General features: G+C 33.1%; 1 protein-coding gene across 10 annotated transcripts in view; it reads left to right on the top strand.

The window, feature by feature from the left end:
- The window catches only part of IMMP1L (inner mitochondrial membrane peptidase subunit 1), a 71,261-nt gene that overhangs the window by 3,751 nt on the left and 50,266 nt on the right, over positions 1-17,244 (top strand). For 3 of the 10 annotated variants that reach the window (XM_081282073.1, XM_081282075.1, XM_081282076.1), the window contains 2 exons: positions 5,432-5,604; positions 13,669-13,779. The exons of 3 other annotated variants lie outside the window; for them this stretch is intronic. The gene's annotated coding sequence lies outside the window, so the exon portion shown is untranslated. The remainder of the gene's footprint in view (positions 1-5,431; positions 5,605-13,668; positions 13,780-17,244) is intronic. 4 more of the 10 variants (XM_081282077.1, XM_081282071.1, XM_081282074.1 and 1 more) reach the window with 2 other exon arrangements.

The following is a 17,244-nucleotide window of genomic DNA, read 5'->3' as shown; positions in this document are numbered from 1 at the left end:
TTGGGGAAAGGGTTTTTTTTTTATTCTTTTTATTCTAATTTGTTATATATGATAGCAGAATGCATTACAATTCATATTATACATATAGAGCACAAGTTTTCATATCTCTGGTTATATACAAAGTATATTCACACCATTCATGTCTTGATACATGTACTTTGAATAATGACGTCCATCTTGTTTCACCATCATTTCTAACCCCATGTCCTCTTCCTTTCTTTCCCTTCCCTTTGCCCTATCTGGAGTTCCTCTATTCCTCCCATACTCCCCCTCCCTCCCCACTATGAAGCAGCCTCCTTATATCAGATAAAACATTTGGCATTTGGTTTTTTGAGATTGGCTTTGCTTAGCATTATCTTCTCCAACTCTATCCATTTACCTAAAAATGCCAGTGTTTTTATTCACTTTTTTTGCTGAGTAATATTCCATTGTGCATATATACCACAATTTTTTTTTATCCATACATCTGCTGAAGGGCGTCTAGGTTGCTTCCACAATTTAGCTATTGTGAATTGTGCTGCAGTAAACATTGATGTGGCTATGCCCCTGAGGTATGCTGTTCAACAACTATATGAAAAAGTGTTCATCATCTCTAGCAAGTAGAGAAATGCAAATCAAAAGTGCTCTAAGATTTCATCTCACTCCAGTCAGAATGGCAGCTATTAAGAATACAAACAACAGTAAGAGTTGGCAAGGATGTAGGGAAAAAGGCACACTCATACGTTGCTGGTGGGACTGCAAATTGGTATAGCCAATATGGAAAGCAGTATGGAGATTCCTTGGAAAACTGGGAATGGAACCACCATTTGACCCAGCTATCCCTCTCATTGGTCTATATCCAAAGGGGAAAGGTTTTGTTGATGTGTGTAAGAAAGTGATAGAGAGGAAATAGAGTATGTAATGGTACTGGAAAGAGATTCTATAAAATTGATAAAAGGACCTGAATGAGATAGAAGGAATGGAATTGAATCATGAGAGAGATCACTGTTTGAAAAGAGGAGGCACAAAGGTATAACTGAAAATAAGATTTTTTCCTCTTCATTTCTGCTGTTAAATCTTGAGTCCCTTAAGATCATTTTCTCTTTATTTTATATTCTATTTCATTTAACCCCATTTCAATCACCATTTATTTGTTAATGATTAATATATTTGTAATGCATTTCAATTCTCTGACCTACAGAATCAAAACTTTCAGGCTGGGGTTGTGGCTTAATGGTAGAGCGCTTGCCTAGCATGTGTGAGGCACCACATACTCCATGTACTTTCTTTGTCCCTTGAATTGGTGGGATCTCAAACTCATAATGTCCCATCTGAATCTCATCTAGTGAATTTTATCTCAGTAAGTGATAGAAGAATTAAAATTTAAAAACCATTGCATACTCAGACTTTGCACTGTTAAATATAATAAAGCAGATGTGCCAAACAATAAACATCCTTTGGTTCTAAAAGATTTGTCAAGTCAGTGTATCTATAAAAATGATAAAGCTGAAAAAGACAGTTTAAATGGTATACACTGAAAATTTTTAGTGGTTTCAAAAAATAATTATAAAAGTAGAATGGACTAGTATTCATAAATTTTTAATCTGAGATTTTTCTTTATATTGTACAATGAGAAATTAAACAACAACTAACTGGTACTCCTTTTACATGTCAACTTAAATCTCGTAGGCATAAAGCTACTGTGCTAATCTTAGCATGTGCGATGTTCTAATTATTGTGGACATTTCTGCTGAAATGTTATCCATTCCCCTTCAGTTTGAATAATTATGAGAGCTCAGGAATATGTCAAGTATTTAAAACCATTTCGTATGAATCTTTTATACGTCACATTTCCTGAATTTGCATGAAGAATCCTACAGGCTAGTAAAGATTTCCTTTGAAGAAATATATAATCATGGACCATTGGATAGTATTAACAGAGAGTAATATATTATTTTGACTTCTATTTCTCAATTTAGAGTCTGGCTATGAAATATGTTTGTGATCAGTCTTTGAAGGATGAGATATAAATGAGAAATTGTAAGAAACATTTTCATTAACCAAATTGGAGCTGTGTACTACACAATTAAAAAATATAATTCATAGCTTTTCTTCTGTATAATTATTCTACCTCTCTTTGAGTTGTGTTTTCTTAGGAAATGCTTTTTAAAATTATTTTAAAATTCAATATCATTTAATTGCATTGTCAATATTGAATTCTTTTATAATTTCTTCCATATTGTGGTGATAGTTTCTTATTTGTAATGCTATATCTTTGATATTCCCCTCAATTCATGTTTTTCCTTTCTGATTAATTTTGAGTTTTTAAAAAGGTCTGTTTTAGTGGTATTTTCAAAGAATAAGGTGTTAGATTCATGCATTAATTATTTTAATTTCTAATGTCAATAATTTTTATCATTTTTTGAATTTATTTCTTCTTCTCTCCTCTTAAGTTTTATTTTTTACTATAGATCTTTTAAAAACAGTAGTTAAACTGCAGTCCCAATACTTTTTTGTGGTAATTCCAGATGAGTCCTGTTTTGTAGAACTTCTTGAGTTGATGAAGAAGTCTTATATCTTCATTGTCCAGTAAATACCATTGATCATGCATGGCTATTATGCACTTGAAATATAACTACTGTAAATAAAGAACTGGACTTTAAATCTTGTTTAATTTTAATTATCCAAATTTAAACATCTGTTTGTGGCTAGTACTATATTAAAGTGCAGTTTAAAAAAAAAGATTTGGCAAACTTTTTCTGTAGAAGTCAAAATAATAAATATTTGGGGTTTTGTAATTCATATGGTTTGTGTTGCAGCCCCCCACAAAAACAGTCACACAATGTATAAACAAATGAGCATAATTGTGTTGTAGTAAACCATGTGTATCACAGCAGGGTTTGCTGGATTTGGCTTCTGCCCTCCAGTTTGACAAGCTGTGCTCTAGATCTTAGATGTGTCTGCGCGTCTGTGTATTTTTATTTTTCTACTTCTGTATTCTCTGGGTTCCTTCAGTTATTTTTTCTTCCTTTGTTTGTGTGAGTGGCAGGAGCAGGGTGGATAGATTCTGTCTCTTTTCCTGTAATTTTGTTTTTGTTGACAGACTGTTGTTTTATTTATATGTGGTGCTGAGAATTAAACCCAGCGCCTCACACATGCTAGGCAAGTGCTCTACCACTAAACTACAGCCCCAGCCCTCCTGTAACTTTTTAAGGAAGATTATTACTCCTTTCAATTCCTCCTGTGTGTTTTTTCAAATTTTCTTCCAGCTTTTCTATTTTTTGGTATATTGGTGGAAGTGGCACTCTCTATTAAATTCGATGAAACTCTTATTCTCTTATTCTATTCTAATCTCTTTTATTCTGTTCTCTCATATGCCTCTAGTTTTATAAATGCGACATCTTTCCAGAATCTCTGAACATGGTAAATAATTCTTTTTTTTCCTATTTTTCTCCTTTTTGAATTTCTTTTGCTTTCTCCAAGGTTGCTTGTTTTTATCATAAGCATTCTTTTTCATGATTGTGTTTTTCCTGAATGTTGATGATCCTTGGTTATTCATTCATGTTAATAAATGAAAGACCAATTGAATGATATGGGTAGCTGGAATGGGTTTTCTCTTCCTCGTTTTCCCAAGAAATCTTAATTTAAATGGGAAAGAAAAAAAAAAAAGACTGACAGGGAGTTGTTTATTGGTTGGTAGGTCTAATTTCTTGGTATGCTTTGCTCCAAAGTGGATAAGCCGGGAAGAAACAGGCTAATTCCTTCTGTAATAGCTAAATAAGAAAGACAATCTTCTAGTTTTCCAACCTTCATACTTTGCAGACCAAATTTCTTTCAGACCAGTTTTCTGTTTAGACTACTATCCTCCCTTATTCTGAACTAGCACAGGACCTCTTGAGGCCATGAAAAGAAAAGTTACACCTTCCCTGAAATAGTATCATGTATTTGTGTTTGGCATAAGTAGGCACACTTTTCTGGGACCAGATAGTAAATATTTTGGGTTTAGCAACTAATGAGGTCTTTTTTGCAACTATTGAACTTTGCTATGGGAGAGCAGCCATAGACAGCATTAGAAAATGAGTAAGTCTGTTTTGAAAACACTTTATTTATGAATGCTAAAACTTGAATTTCATATGGTTTTCACATGTCACAAAATGTTCTATTTTTTTACTTTTAGCCATTTAGAAGTGTAAAAAACTATGACTTTTTTTTTTTTTTTTATCTTGACATAAAAAAGTAAAAGATGTGCCAACCTGTGTACTGGACTATTGTTCTCTCCACTCTCTTACTCTGATTTCATATGCTCTATCTTGTTGAAAGCCTTCAAAATCTCTAGTTCATGATTTTCACATTCCTTTTCAGTATTTATTTCTAGTTATTTTTTGAAAATTTGCTATCATAAAAGAGAAGACTGGAGGTGACAAGGAAATTACTGCTAGTGGGCATTGATTACAATTTTGGGGTGACAAAAATGTTTTAAAATTTATTGTGGTGATGATTGCATAACCACAAATATAGTAAAGTACATTGAATGTTACACTGCTTTAAATAGGTGAACTGCATGATAAATGAAATGTGAATTATATCTCAATAAACCTTTTTTGGTGGTGGTAAATGTATCATCATTTCAGTTCAATTTTTAAACGGAATAGTGGTAAATTTATGTCATTTTGAACTAAAATTCTCATTAGACTTCAAACTGGGTGGGGTGTGGGAGACAAGTGTAAAGGCAAAAATGTAAAGTATCTTTAGAATCTTTTTCAGTAGCTCCATTCCTATACTCATGAGGTATAATTAATAATAATAATTGTTTTGCAGAGGGTATATTATGACTCAGATAATGTTTTTAATATTTTAATATACAATGCCCACACGATTTTACAGATGCATAAGTTGGGGAATTAACTGAATCACATAAAGGATAAGTAATTTGCTTTTGGTCACCATAGCTTATAAGTTGTAAAGCTAGGATTCCCAGTAGAGAGAGCTAGTCTGTCTGGCACCAAATCCATTTCTTCTCCACTATTCCCTCTGAGCTCAAACTCAGCCTTAATTCCCTTCTCAAAGTAGATCTTTGTTTAGCCAATTTATGACTGTTAGCATTACATGTATTTGCCTTGCTACATAAGGTATATATTCAGAATGATTAGTATGATGAGAAAATATGAGGTGAAAGCAACTGGGGTAGTAAGTGGGACATCTTTAGCCCAGAAGTGAATAATGCTGACCTTTTTAATCTTGTGAAAGAGAAATTAGACCTCTTTGTTTCTCTATGGCAAATGATTTTTTTCTTTATATTTTTGTTTTTTTCTGTATTTTTCATTAGTGCATTATAGTCGTACATAATGATGGGATTTGTTATATATTCTTCCATGCACACAATATAATAATATAATTTGAACAATATCATTCCCTGTCGGGCTTTTTAGTCCTGTTCCCTCCCTACCTGCAGGAGATATAGGGAGAACACCACTCGGCCAGGAGGAGCCAAGAAAGGAGAGGGCCGACTGACCGCTGGCACCCAGCTCTTCCTCACCGCCTAAGGGAGACCAGTCAAGGCTGGAGCTCCTTTATTGAGGAAGCACACACAGCTAATATAAGGCACAGGAGCCAATCAGGATAAAGGTCAGCAGGGTGAGGGGAGTTCACGTGTACACCCATTCTACAGGCAGTAAGGGGAGATAGGAGCTGTCCACGAGGGCGGAAGGGTTCTGAGCCTATCCTAGAGGTAGTCGGATTTTTCCTCACAATGCACGGTATTGCCTTCTGGCTGATTGCAAGGCGCCATCTTAGCCATGTGTGGCCTCAAGACCAGGAAGAGAACATTAGTGTGCTAGTTAGGTTTCCTTTTCTCCATCGTAGGTTTCTATTTTAATGATGTGACGTGCCCTACAATTCCCTAGTATTTCTTCTTTCCCTATCCTCTCTCCCCTGACCCCATTTCTAGAGCAGAGAAATTTCAATTTCAACTCAGACTGAAGAACTTTCTATTAGGGTGGTTTAGCACTAAAATTTATGTTGATGATAAAAAACTCTTTAGAATTTTAATTTTATGATTTTACTTTTTATATTTTTCATTCCCTTAAATGAAAGGTTTAAAACACCTTTAAAGGCCATTTTATTTTATAATTTCCATTCTTCAAAAATGTGAGATTTGGCCAGGTGCGGTGATGCACGCCTGTAATCCCACTGGCTTGGGAGGCTGAGGCAGGAGGATTGCAAGTTCAAAGCCAGCCTCAGCAAAAGTGGGGCACTAAGCAATTCAGTGAGACCCTGTCTCTAAATAAAATACAAAATAGGGCTGGGGATGTGTCTCAGTGGCCAAGTGCCCCTGAGTTCAATTCCCGGTACCCCACCACCACCAAAAAGCGAGATTTTAAAATTGCTTATTTATTTATTTATCTATCTATCTATTTATTTATTTATTTTTGCATTGCTTCTGATCTAACCTAGGACCTCACACACATTAGGTAAGTGTGGTACAACTGAGCTATAACCCAGTCCTTGAAAATAATGTTATGGTTAATTTTGTATTCTAAGGCAAAAAAATTTTTAAAAGGAAAACAAAGCATATTTCCTTTTTCTCTTTACATTTCCTAAATAAATTCACCTGAAAATTAATGAATTGCTATCATATATGATGAATGTTTTCCCTCAAGGAGTGTTGGAATATGTTTACTTTAGAGCTTACCAATAGTTTTGATTCTCTAATTGAAGAATTTTTGTCAGCTCTTTGAGCTTGCTCAAGGTCTTGAGTCCCTTAAGGAAAAATTTTCTTTTGTGAAAAAATACTCATAAAATCCCCCCTTTTAATAATTTTAAGTGTACAGTTCAGTGGCATTAAGTGTATTTATAGTGTTACATAATCATTGCCATTATTCCCAGATTTTCATCATCCCAGTCAGAAACAGTATACTTAATGAGTAAAAACTGCTTATTCCCCATTTACCCCAACCTCTGATAACATCTATTCTATCTTCTATCTCTTGCTGGATCATATGAAAATTCTATGATTACCTTTTTAAGGTACTACCAAATTGTTTCCCTTAGAGATTTCCCTTAGAGATGCACCATTTTGCATTCCTACCAAGATAGCATTCAAGTTCCATTTTCTCCATGTCCTCATCAGTATTTATTTTCTATTTTTTGATAATAGCTTTGTAATGATGGTCAAGTGATATCTCATTGTGATTTTAATTTGCATTTCCCTAATGAGTAAGGATGTTGAATATCTTTTCATATGCTTATTGACCATATGTATGTCATCCTTAGAGAAATGTCTTTTCTTGTCCTTTATTTACTTTTTAATTGGTTTTGTTGTTGAGTTGTAGGGATTCTTTACGTATTCTGTTCATTAATCCCTTATCAGATAATGATATGTAAATATCTGTTTCCATTTTATGGGCTGCATTTTTACTGTCTTGATATGGTATTCATTGATTATCAAAAGATTTTTAATTTTAATGAAGTCTAATTTATTTTTTCTTTGGTTTTTTGGATCAAGGAAATCACTGCCAAATCCAATGTCATTGAAACTTTGCCCTGTGTTTTTTCCGAAGAGTCTTATAGTTTTCACTCTTAGGATTAGGTTTCTGATCCATTTTGAGTAAATTTTTATATATATTATAAGGTAAAGGTACAACTTCATTCTTTTGCATGTTGATATCTAGTTTTCTCAACACCATTTTTTGAAAAGACTGTCCTTTTCAACAAAAAATTATTTTGGCAACCTTGTTGAAAATCCTTTCACCATTTATCTTAAAGCTTATTTCTGAAGTCTTTATTCCATTGGTCTGTAGATCTGTCATCATAACTTCCATAATTAATAGAATTTTGTATTAAAATTTAAATCAAGGGGTGTGAGTTGTCCAGATTCTTCTTTTTAAGGATTGTTTTGACTATTCAGGGTCTTTTGACATTACTTACGAATTTTAGGATGCATTTCTATTTTTTACAAAAATACCTTTGGGATTGGATGGCAGTTATATTGAATTTGTCCATTACTTTGGGTACTATTGTCACCTTAAGAATCCTAGTCTTCCAGTTCATGAATGTGGGATTTCTTTCCATTTATTGATGTCATTTTAAATTTCTTTCAGCAGTATTTTGTAGTTTTCAGTGTACTAGTCTTTTACCCCCTTGTTAATAAGTTCATTCCTTAGTATTTGGGTTTTTTTTTGATGCTATTATAAAGGATTTGTGGTTTTTTTTAGTTTCATTCTTGGATTATTAATTGTTACAAGTATAGAAAAACACCTTATTTTATGTGTTGAATTTTGTCCTGCAAATTTTTGGATTTATTAGTTCTACCAGATTTTTTTTTAATGCTTGTTAAGGATTTTCTACATGTAAGGTGATGTCATCTGCAGAGATAATTTTACCTCTTCCTTTCCAATTTGGATGCCTTTCATTTTCTTTTTTTGCCTAATTTTAATGACTAGAATGTCCAAATTCTGTGTTGACTAGGACTTGCAAATACTGGTGTCTTTGCCTTATTCTTGATCCAAAGGGAAAATTTTTTAGTTTTTCCCTATTAAGTGTGATGCTAGCTGTGGTTTTTTTCATCTATTGCTTATGTTGGAGGAAGTTTCATTCTATTCTTACTTTGTTGAATTTGTTTTCATGAAAGGGCATTGAATTTTGTCAGATTTGTGTGTGTGTGTGTGTGTGTGTGTGTGTGTGTGTGTGTGTGTGCGCCTATTGATATGATTTTATGGTTTTTTTCCTGTTGATGTGGTATATTATACTGATTGATTTTTGTATGTCAAAACAAAATTTGTATTATGAGAATTTGTATTGTGAGAATCAGTCATACTTGATTATGGTGTATAAACCTTTTAATATGTTGCCAAATTTGGTTTGCTAGTAGTTTGTTGAGGACTTTTGTATCAATATTCACAAGGAATATTGGCTTGTAGTTTTCTATTCTTTTTGTCTAATTAGCTTTGGTATTAGTAATAAAGGCTTTGGGAATGCTTTAGGATGTGTCAATGTGTTCCCTCCTCTTTAATTTTTTAAAGATTTTGAGAAGTATTGGTATTGTCCTTCCTTCCCCCACTTGGCAGAATTCACATACAAAATTTGGTAAAAGCAAAAGGGTGTATAGAACTTTACATTGTTGGGAAGTATGCATAAATTTTTAATGAACTCACTATAGGCAAACATTGTATTTTATTTCCCTGTGTTATAGGTATACTTTCATTTAATTCCGATGGTGAGGTATGTGTACTATTTTCCTAGTACTGCTGTCATAATAAATTATCACAAATATGGTAACTTTAAAAAGTTCACAATTGTGGAAATCAGAAGTCTCAAATCAAGGTGTCAGCAGAATTTATTTTTTTTCTGGGGACAGTGAGAAAGAGACTATCCCATGCCTCCCCCCTAACTCCAGGGTGTTCTTTGGGTCATAGATACCTTTCTCCAATCTCTGTGTATTTGTATACTCATATTGACTTCTTCTTTGTGTCCTTTTGTATCTCTTGTAAGGAAATTCTCATTAGATAGAGGACAGAGCTATCTCAGTATAGTTTCATCTTGTTCCTTATCTTAATACATTTTCAAAGATTTTATTTCCAAGTAACATTATATTCCAAGGTTTCAGATAGACACAAATATTGGGGGAACCCAACCCACTACACTTCACTCTTCGCATTCTTAAAATTCATATACATGTTGATTTGGATGTGTACATTCATTTCATTACAGCATCCCTCCCAAACACATTTCAGCATCAATTCTAAATCCAAAATTTCATCTAAATATCATCAACTTGAAAAGTACCAAATTTCATCATCTAAACTGTCTAAATTAGGCATGGTTGAGACTATGAATGTAGTCTATTCTAGGACAAGATTTCTTTCTGTATGTGGATCTGTGAAACTAAAAAGTAAATTATCTGCTCCCAAAATGAAGTGAAGAAAATGTATACAATAGACATTCCCATTCCAGTAGGAAAAAAAAAAATGAAAGGAGTAAAGGGTTTACTGATCCCAAATCCAATCCTACAGATATCATTTGGTTTTAAGGTCTGAGAATAATTCTCTGAGGCTTCATGGTCCAGTCCATTAGGCTCTTCCGATGTTCTCACCCTGCAGGCCCCTCAGACCATTCTGCTCTCTTACCTCTCCATCCATGGTTCTACAAGTTATTTTTTCCCCTTTTCTTCTTGAAGAGTAGTACATGTTTGTAGAAAAGTAACTCTATCAGTCCATTTTCTCCTTAAAGAACTTTGGGAGTCCTACAGCTTTTCATTTCATCCAGTTTTTTTCTTTTTTTTTTTCCTGCCAAGATGGCAGTGTTTCTACTAACATAACATTGTCAAAAGTCTTATGTGTCTTCCATGAATGTCAGGGGGTACATGCCATACGACCACAGGGTTCTTCACATCTCCTTCTTGGATAACCTCATTTCTATTTTTGGCTTCTGCTGAGATGGTTGACTGAAGCCATTAGTATCACACCTCATCTCTTCAGAAAATATTTTTTTCTGCAATACTTGACCACTTCTTCATAGTATGCTTTAGCTGATATTTAGTTCTTGAAAACATATGTGAAGGGAAAGTGATCACGACACTTGGAGTGACCAAGAGATCTTTATTGTGGCAGTGTCTGATTACAGGGAAGGAGGAGAAAAGAGAGAGAGGAAAGCACAAGAGGGGCGGGGAGAGCAAACTGCAAGAGAGAAAGAGAAGAGAGAGAGAGAGAGTGAAAGCAGAGAAGAAAGAGAGCACAAGAGAGGGGGGGGGGCCCGCAGGAGAGAGTTTTTATAGCCAAAATTTAATGGGGTTTTTGGGTCTGCAAGCTACCTTGTTGGCATACAGTGATTGGATCATACTGTAGATGCTAAGGTTGTCTCTTCTGCCTTCAGGCAGACAAGGCAGGGTCAGATTTGGGTTTCCTTTGCACCAGACAGGTGGGGATCCAGTGTTCAGCCTTGATTGGGGTTGAGTGTTCAGACTTGAGGCAAACAAGTGATAAGGAACCAGACGGGTGAGGGTCCAGTGTTTGCCCACCCTGTACCCAACAATTGTTCAGCCTGCTCCGCAACTAACAATATGTATTTTCTTTTTTTTTTAATTGATTATTTAAAGCATTACATAGCTCATGATATATCATCTTTCATACATTTGACTCAAATTGTGTTTTGAACTCCCATTTTCACCCCAAATACAGATTGCAGAATCACATAACAATATGTATTTTCTAAGGAGTAGCAGCTTTGCTGTCTTCCTCTTTACATCTTTACAAGCCCTTCTCAGAATTGCCTTAATAACTTTATTTCTACCAACAGTCTCTTCTAGGCAATCTAGGCTGTTCTGTTTTAGGTGTCTATTAAAGCAACACCTCACTACCGCTTACCAAAATCTGCACTAATTTCCTAAGATCGCCATAAAAAATTACCACAACAGAAATTATTTTTTTTACAATTTTGGAGGTCAAATATCTGAAATCAAGATGTCAGTAAGTCCATGTTCATTCTGAAGACTTGAGGGAAGAGTCCTTCCTTGCCTTTCAGTTTCTGATGACTCCTGTTATTCCTGATTCTGGCAGTATAATTCTAATCTTTGCCTCTATTTTCACTTATCCTCTTCTCTGTATCCCTGTATGTTCTCCTCTGTCTTCTATGAGGACACTCTCATTAGATTTAGGCCCTCTCTAATCTAGTATGATCTCATTTTGATCCTCAACCTTAATTATACCTGCAAAGACTATTTCAGTATAAGGTCATGATCTAAGGTTTCAGAAGGACATTAATTGTGTATGGGAGGATGGCACCACTTAACCTACTACAATCTCGTTTTAAGTAATTATATTATACATTTATAATTAAATATGTTGTATTTTATTCAAAACTTGTGAATAATTATTTTTATGAAGTTATTTCACAAGATAACTAATACCCTTAATGTTAATATTCATATTAGAGAGTGCTAAATAGGAAATCACTTGTCAGATTTTATAATATATTTTGAAATAAGGGGTTTTAGGAATATTGTATATGTGCATATGTGTATTGACACATATGATTAAACAGCATTAAATTTCTGTTGACTTAAAGAAGTTTGTTCCTCAGTATTTATTCACATCAATGTAGTAAGATCCTAAATTACTATTTTTTTTAGGACAGAGGTGGTCTCCAGTTGATTGGAATGAGTGAGTGAAATTAGATTTCCTTGAGATTTTTTGGTGATTCAAATTGGAATCAAATGTTTAGTGAGTTTTTCAATATTTAAATAATGAATTGCAAAAATATAATTGAAGTGTATTTACTTGAATCTTCCAGTTAGGTGAGATTGTTAAGATCATGCATAATGTTTGTAAATAGAAGAAAGCATATATTTAAGCAAACTGCTGTTACAAGGACAACTCATTTTTAAAGGTCCTAATATAAAAGGGGAAAATGTGGTCGCTTCATAAGGGGAAGAGTAAGACTAAAACAAATTTTGGAGTTGATCTAGTAATCCACTACTAGAGTGGAAATGGCATATGTCTTTAATCCCAGCTATGCAAGAGATTGAGAAAGTAAGATTCCAAGTGTGAGTCTGCCCTTGGCAATTTAGCAAGACCCTGTCTCAAAAAAAAAAAAAAAAATGCTGTGGATATAACAGAGCTCAGTGGTAGAGTGCCCCTGGGTTCAATTCCCATTGCCTCAAAAAGGAAATATATATATATATATTTGTGTGTGTGTGTGTGTGTGTATGAAATCCATTATCAAAGAGAGAGAGGATAAATCAACAGAAATGAGGAATATCAGAAAAGTGAAGGGCACAAAAGAAAGGCCAAAGAGAGGATAAAAGGAAACCTCTAAGGGAAGCAGAAAATGAGGTATAATACAATTAAAATATTAGAATTTATTTCAACTTTAGTCAAATTAATGATAATTACTGGAGTCAACATATTCTTGGTATTATTCACTAAAGTCAAGCTCATGTTATTTTGCTAGAAGAAAATAGTAAGAATCATTTAACATTATTTAAGCTTTAAATAAATATTTTATTATTAAGAATATTTTCATGCATCATATATATTATGTAAGGCATATGCAGTCATATATACTTAAAAGTAAATATTATTATGTTACCTTCTTTTGAAAGCAGAAATTTGGTTTTGGTGTGGACACTGAAAATATAATAATAATATAATGTTTGCCTTTGTCTGATTATGACTGGTGATGAGATTTTTCTGCAATGTCATGTGTAGTCATCATATTCGTTAAGGATCTGACCAATCAGTCTTATATATTAGTATTATAAACTACTTCTCTAACCTGTTCATTCTCAAAATTAATCTCATCATGCTCACCTGTAGAAGTAAATGTTTATATCCTCTCGATTGTTTGCTTGTAAATTGTCAAAGTCTAGAAGAGATTGATATATCAGAGGTGTCTATGGTTACCTTGTCATCTTCTTTAACTCTTTGACCACAGTTCTTTCTATGTGGATTGATATCTTATAATTTGTTGTTACCCAATTACTTTCTTCTTATACTCAGCTCTCTGGTGGATAATGGACTTTAATATGTTTTTTTAATTGAAGTGTCATTGAATATCCAAGCTCAAAATCCCATCGACCCACTAAGATGCACTGTAAACAGTTAACTGAGAAACCTTTAATTGAATAACATATTAATTCAGCTCTATCTGGGTCAGAGAACTTTTACTTAATAAAATTTTAATTTCCTGCTTTAGGAATCTTGAAACCATGTATCACCCACATATGCTTTGAGACATTCTTTAGATTTCTTCCTGGAAGCCCTACAACTACCCTAAAAATTGAATGTATTGTAGAACAGACATATGGTAAGTGGGGTTTTTTCCACTCCTTTTTCTTCTGTCGGTTTTATGTTCCAGTTAAGTTTTATGGCTGTTGTAATGCTGCTCCCTACTGGACACAAGGTAATTTTTTAAAGTTGGCACTTAATAGATGAGCAAAGAACTGGTTATAACAGGACCCATGAAGGAACTCTTTGCTATATTCACAAAACAAAACAAAAAAACACAACAGTATACAATGAAAACAACTCTCTTATAATAATAGTGCCATACCACTACCATCATATTGATAATCTATCTAGAGCCTGATGATGGTGTTGATAGTCTTGTTTCCAAATTTCATTGTCTGCTTTCATTTTAGTGTCATCTAAGTTATAGCAAACATAATTGAAAATTTCTTGTAGGTGGTGGGCCTTAATAGGATTTTCGAAACTGCACGTACTTTTTTTGTTATGCAAGTCAGTTGATGATATCTATTTTAATAATTTCAACTTTTTGTGCTTTTGGTTTTCTAAAGAAAATATTTAAAATTGCTTCTGTGTAATGTACATTAGAACATGTTGTTTCAATTTTGAATGAATCAACCTATCTTGCAATTTATACAGTGAACTTTAACTTGTTTTATGTATCTACCCCATAATCCAGCTATAATGTTTTCTAGTACACACAATGATCCATGTGGAACATGGGTTCAAATCTGATGTCTGTGACTGACTGATTATGGACTCTTCCATTGTGTATACATATGCAAGTGCTCCCAATATTGATTTTAAGCATGAGAGTTAAAAGAGCAATTCTTTTTACATTTCAAGCTAATTATTCAATATTTTTTTAGAGTGAAACCTATGTAAAATTATTACCTGGATATAATTTAGAACTTTTCAAAAGTTTAAAATGAGAAAAATGACAGGAGCAACAATGAGCAAATAATTAAATATCAAGAAGGATAACTGTTTTGGGGCTGGAGCTATAGCTCAGTGGTAAAAGCGCATGTGTGAGGCACTGGGTTTGATCCTCAGCACCATATAAAAATAAATAAAGATACTGTGTGTTCTTCTACAACTAAAAAGTGTTAAAAAAAGAAGGATAATGTTCTTATACTTTTGGTTTTGGGGGGGTTTGATAGTACTGTGAACTGAACCTAGGGGTGCTCATTAATGCTTTTTTATTCTTATTTTTTTATTTTGAAACAGGGTCTGGCTAAGTTGCTTTGGGCCTGACTAGGTTGCTGAGGCTGGCCTGGAACTTGCAATCCTCCTGCATCAGTCTCCTAAGACACTGGGATTACAAGCATGGGCCACCATGCCCAGATCCCTTTAAAGCCATTTTTTCTTCTTTCTTTCTTTTTTCTTTTATTTTGCCATTGCAAACGCCTGTGAAATTGTTCTTAATTAAGATTGTGGAAAATCAGGCACAGTAACTCAGTTCTTTCTTATTTAAATATTGCAATAAAATTAGAAATATAGGCCAAGAAAGTAAAATTGTTGTTAGCAAAAAGAGGAATCTTCCTACCTGAAGGAACATATTATTGTTTTTCAGAAAGTATATCATTCCAAACTTTCTATTATAAAATACAAGATGGTATAGAAATATATATATACATAATATGAAGAATAATTATCTTTGTTAACCATCCACATAGCCACAGAGATAGAGTCACTTGAACAGGACATTTAGCAAACTGGGGTTAGAAACCAGATCATCCTGTCTAATGGGAGTTACAACTTAAAGTTGTAATTAAACTTTAAGTATTGCAATAAAAATTAGAAATATAGTAGAATGAGGACTTTTTTCTGAGTTTCCTAGTCATTTAATTGGAAATTTGCCCAACTAGCTTTTAGAAATGATCAAGATCATTAATAATCAATGATCATACTAATGATCCTTTATATCCCAGAAACATTTGATATATATAAAGTCTTCCCTTTCTGTAGAAGTAACTGAACTTCTGCTTTTTGTGGTAATCATTTTCATAATTTTTATGTAATTTTATCACTTTCCTATGTATTCCCAAACAACATGTTTACATTTCGCCTCTAGCTGATTATTGTGAAATTTTAGGTTTTTTCTTGTTTTGCTCAACGTTTTATTTTGAAGAGTCATCCATGTAGCTTTATTTAAACATTCATTTTCATTATTATATTTTATTTCTTTTAGTAAATATGCCTAACTTTATTTAGTCATTCTACTATTGGTAGATAATTGAGTTGTGTCTACTGTTTGGATTTTATAAATGGTATGCTGTAAACATTCTTTAAAAAATACTCTGGTTACATATCAATTTTTAAAAAATTTGTCAGATAACAAGTAATTTATTTTTAGATTGGAAAATAATATCAGGGAAATTGATTACAGTGATATTAAGTGAATTTAAATGACTACATGAGAAACTTGTTTTATTTTGACAGTACCAAATGTTAAATGTTGGAAAGGATTCTGCAGTAGTTATTAACTCTTTTATTGTTGTCCTTAGATATATGGTGAAGAGACAAAAGTTTGAGATAATTTAATATAAAATGTATATATGACCTATGAAGTAATTGTGTGTTTCACTTTATTAGCACATTCATTCTGTTTTCTAAAATATCATATTTTCTATAATTCCTTAACTAAGGAGGGCTAGAGAGATGGAGTCACTTGAATAGGACATTTAGCAAACTGGGGCTAGAAACCAGATCAACCTGTCTAGTGGGAGCTACAACTTAAAGTAAATAAAGTAAAATCAGGCTTTTTCTTGAATTTCCTAGTCATTTAATTTGAAATTTGCCCATCTAGCTTTTAAAAATGATCAAATATTCTTTTGGCTATTAACCAGGATCTGGCTTGGCACAGGCAGTTGTATGCTAAATAACCTCTAAAATGATAATGAACCCATTATGGTTCATCTTCCAAAAGCAAGCCATAGTATATGCTAATTTTAAATAAGAAATTTTACTTTATTTCCTCATTCATTGGGGAAATTTAATTGGCATATTCCTCACCTGTTATTTTTCTGGGTAATTGAATTTTACCCTTATATGTGCTCAATTTGTTTTATATGAATATTTTTCTAAAGTATACAGTTTATACCTGTTTTCTAAAACTGAAATAAATTCAGGTTTTTAAAAAATGGCTCAATATTGTCATTATGAGCATCAAGCATTTTACAGAATTAAAGTGATTTCCTCAGAAACCATTATGACCTATCAGATGCCTACAAAATTGTCCTATACTGATAAGCTTTTTATCCTGGGTGCTATTTGTAATGTTTTTTTTTTTTTAATCTTACCTTTCTTAGGTAATTCTTGCCATTTGTTGTTAGTGCATTGTGTTGATTTTTATATATATATATATATATATATATATATATATATATATATATATATATATATAAATTTTAAAGAGAGAGTGAGAGAGGAGAGAGAGTGAGAGAGAGAATTTTTTTTTAATATTTATTTTTTATTGATTTATATTTAAAGACAAAACATTTGCCTAACATTATACATTATTTAG

The sequence above is a fragment of the Spermophilus citellus genome (assembly GCF_964194105.1).
Source record: "Spermophilus citellus genome assembly, chromosome: 2".
NCBI classification, from domain to species: domain Eukaryota; kingdom Metazoa; phylum Chordata; class Mammalia; order Rodentia; family Sciuridae; genus Spermophilus; species Spermophilus citellus.
The sequence above is the reverse complement of the archived record's forward strand: the minus strand, read 5'-3'. Positions and strand labels throughout refer to the sequence as shown.